The 4,236-nt window shown below is 42.0% G+C and overlaps 1 pseudogene; it reads right to left on the bottom strand.

Annotated features, from left to right (window-relative positions):
- Nucleotides 1-683: 683 nt before the first annotated feature.
- On the bottom strand, nt 684-801 carry LOC126420045 (5S ribosomal RNA; annotated as a pseudogene).
- Between the last annotated feature and the right edge of the window lie 3,435 nt (nt 802-4,236).

The following is a 4,236-nucleotide window of genomic DNA, read 5'->3' as shown; positions in this document are numbered from 1 at the left end:
AAGGAACACCGAGTACGCGGAATCTCCAGAGAGATATTCGATAACTAAGCATTACTCTAAAATGTTTTTAGAGGTAACACTTAAACCAAGGGAGTGTATCATCTGGTAAAGTACCTCAGTAAAAGTGCCAATATTCTGTCTCTCAAAATTCATTAATGTTTTATCGCCGTGGAAAGTAGCCATGAGATTATCAGTACCAGAGTACACATGCTGGTTTCAGTATTTATTTGTGATAGACGGGTGCTACTTATTTCGGATTAAACGGTTCACACTGAGATATTAAGTGATTTTGAGTAGAATTTACATCAGTTTCGATAAATTGGATAATTCATGTGGTTATAAAAATAGTAATAGCGTCTGTAAGAATGTCGATGCGTGTTTAATAAATCGTTCACGCTGGAGTATCGCACAAACATGCACAGACCGGAGGACGTAGTAGTAGGCATCCCTGGCGTAAAGAAGCAACTAAAAACTAAACTCCTCCCGCACAGGCCATGAATGCCCAAAGGTACCGACCGACCGCCGCGTCATCAGTCCACAGGCGTCACTGGATGCGGATATGGATGGGCTAGTGGACAGCACGCCGCTCTCCCAGCCGTATTCCAGTTTCCGAGACCGGAGCCGCTACTTCTCAATCAAGTAACTCCGCAGTTTTGCTTCACAAGGGCTGAGTGCATCTCGCTTGCCAACAGCGCTCGGCAGACCGAATGGTCACCCATCCAAGTGCTAGCCCAGCCCAACAGCGCTTAACTTCGGTGATCTGACGGGAAACGGTGTTACCACTGCGGCAAGGCCGTTAGTACGGAGAAGCAACTGAAAGAGTTGAAAACTAATAGATCGTCAGGTATGCATGGAACACCAGTTAGGCTTTACAGAGAGTAAGATGCAGCACTGGCCACTTACTTAGCTTAGATTTATCGCGAATCTCTCGCCCAGCTCAAAGTCTCAAACAAATGAAAAAAACCTAGGTGGCTCTAGTATATCGGAAAGGTAAAAGAACAGACCCTCATAATTACATAATATTTTTAACATCTGTTTGTTCCAGAATACTTCAACACATTCTTAGTTCGAATATTATAAATTTCCTTGAGACATAAAATCTTGTGTCCACAGATCGTCAGGATTTAGAAAGCCTCGCTCGTGCGAAACTCAGCTTGTCCTTTTCTCAGATGACATCCTGTGAACCACGTGAGTAGGGCAACAGGTAGTTCCATATTCCTAGATTGCCCGAAAGTATTTGACTTTGTGCCCCGACGCAAACTGTTAACGAGGGTACAAACGTATGGAGTAGGCTCCCTGATATGTGAGTGGCTCGAATACTTTTCAAGGAATAGAATCCAGTAAGTAGTTCTCGACGGCAGGTGTTCATCAGAGATAAGGGCATCGTCAGGAGTGCTCAAGGATGTGTGACAGGGCCGTTCTTATTGACGTCGCAGTCGGCGACTGTTTGCTGATGATGCTGTGGTCTACGGGATATGGAACTACCTGTTGCCCTACTTGCGTGGTTCACAGGATGTCATCTGAGAAAAGGAAAAGCTGAGTTTCGCACGAGCGAGGCTTTCTAAATCCTGACGATCTGTGGACACAAGATTTTATGTCTCAAGGAAATTTATAATATTCGAACTAAGAATGTGTTGAAGTATTCTGGAACAAACAGATGTTAAAAATATTATGTAATTATGAGGGTCTGTTCTTGTCGTTGAGTGACTGTAGAAAGATACCAGATGACTTAGTTAAAATTTCTAATTGGTGTAATAAATGGTAGCTTGCTCTGAATGTAAAAAAATGTAAATTAATACAGACGAGTAGGAAAAACAATCCTGTAATGTTCGAATACAGCATTAGTAGTGTGTTTCTTGATACAGTCGCGTCAATTAAATATCTAGACGTGACGTTGCAAAGCGGTATGAAATGGATAGAGTACGCATGGACGATGGTAGGGAAGGCAAGTGATCGACGTCGGTTTGTTGGAAGAATTCTAGGAAAGTATAGCTCATCTATAAATGAGATAGCCTATAGAACACTAGTGTCACCCATTCTTGAGTACTGCTACAGCGTGTGTAATCCCCATCAGATCGGATTAAAGGAAGACATTGAAAGAATTCAAAGGCATGCTGCTAGATTTGTTAACGGTAGGTTCGATCAGCACACGAGTATTATGGAGATGCGTCGTGAACTCAAATGGGAATTGCTGAAGGCATGACGGCTTTCTTTTCGCGAGGATCTATTGCGAAACGGCATTTGAGACTGACTGCAGAACGATTTTACTGTCACCAATGTCAATTTCGCGTAACTACCACGGAGATAAGAGAAATTAAGGCTCGTACGGAGGTATATAGAAGGTCATTTTTCCCTTGCTTCATTTGAGAGTGGAACAGGAAACGAAATGGCTAATACCGGTACGAGGTACCATCCGCCATGCACTTCAAATGGCTCTGAGCACTATGGGACTTAACTTCTGAGGTCATCAGTCCCCTAGAACTTAGAACTACTTAAACCTAAGTAACCTAAGGACATCACACACATCCATGCCCGAGGCAGGATTCGAACCTGCGACCGTAGCGGTCGGGTGGTTCCAGACTTTAGCGCCTAGAACCGCTCGGCCACTCCCGCCATGCACTACACGGTGGCTTGCAGAGTATGTATGTAGAGGTAATGTATATGACATCTTCTTACACTTTCCAGTCGTTTAACGGCTCTTGACAGACTAAACTTATCATCACACTGAGCTTTCCATTCATGGATCGTAAGATCTCACATGCTTTCAGCATTCAGTCGTGTACAGATATTACATTCGCAAAGTTTCTTTCATAAAATAACAAGTAATAATTCAGCGATTAACCTCAGCCTGAGCTAATGTTAGCCACAGATAAGATAGTGTGCACATCGCTATCTACCTTCTTATGTTCTTCCTTCGATAAGGGAAGAGAAAATTTATGAATAATCAGTCTTGCATTGTCTGTCTTGATTAATAGTCCGTAGAGTGTATGACATGAGTACTGATCCACTGTCAGCAGAAACATGCGCAAATGAACGTGAGATGCTATTATGTAACTTATTTACAGAGCGGTTTCTTTGGCTATTATAATAAGATAAAAGGGTTATCATACCATATTGTAAAGGTGTATTTAGTAATGTATCATTATTTCTTGCCAAACACTAATACATTTAAAGTAGAGATCCCAAACGATGCATCCTGCCTCGACTCCGCAGTCCAAACAAAATATATATGGGGGAAGAATTCAACAGGAAACAGAAGACCACTTCGAAAATAATCCGTAGAGAAAAAAGAGGTTATCAGAACAACAGACTGAAAGAGATAGAAAAGGATTACAACAAAAACAACTCTAGAAGTTTTTACAGAACATTTAAAGGAAATATCACAGGATATAAATCACCGAGTTTATGCTTCAAGAGATAAGACGGAACACTGGAGACAACCCGAAAAATAACTGTGAAACATTAGCGCAATACTTTGACACACTACTGAACTGCGATAAACCGTTGCAGATCCTACAGTTCGAGAAGCCGGAACCCAGTCTCGATTCCAAACCGCCAACACATGAGGGAATCGTGAAAATAATAAAATCACTGAAAAATGACAGAGCACCGTGGAGAAGACAGACTGATTGCGGAAATCTGGAAATTAGACCACGAACGCATCACATCCAAAATACACAGAACAATCAAAAACATCTGGGAAACAGAAAACGTTCCAGAGGAATGGAAGTCAGCGATAATACACCCCCTCCACAAGAAAGGAGATAAAACAGACCCTAATAACTACAGAGGAAGTTCACAACTGCCTGTAACGTACAAAATTCTATCAAAACCCCTGTTAAATCGACTAGAGCCTCAAACAGATCCACAGACAGGAGAATGCCAAGAAGGGTGCAGAAAGGAAGATCATGCAGTGAACTTATCTGATGCCTGAGTACTGTATCGACAACAAGAAAGTCCAGGAACACCACAATAATATTCGTCGACTTCAAAAAAGTCTACGTCTCCACAGACAGAGAAACACTCTTCACCATATTGGAAGAAATTAAGATGGACAGCAAAACCAGAAAGCTAATCCAGGAAACATTAACAAATACAACATCCAAAGTGAATTTGTGGAAGAGATCTCGGAACCATTCGAAATCAAGACAGGAGTGAGGCAGAAAGATGGACTGTCACCCATTCTATTTAACCCGATTCGGGACAAAGGAGTCAATGGGATAAGGATGGAGAGAC

Source organism: Schistocerca serialis, chromosome 1 (assembly GCF_023864345.2).
Source record: "Schistocerca serialis cubense isolate TAMUIC-IGC-003099 chromosome 1, iqSchSeri2.2, whole genome shotgun sequence".
Classification (NCBI taxonomy): domain Eukaryota; kingdom Metazoa; phylum Arthropoda; class Insecta; order Orthoptera; family Acrididae; genus Schistocerca; species Schistocerca serialis.
This window is presented reverse-complemented; position numbering and strand designations above follow the sequence as displayed.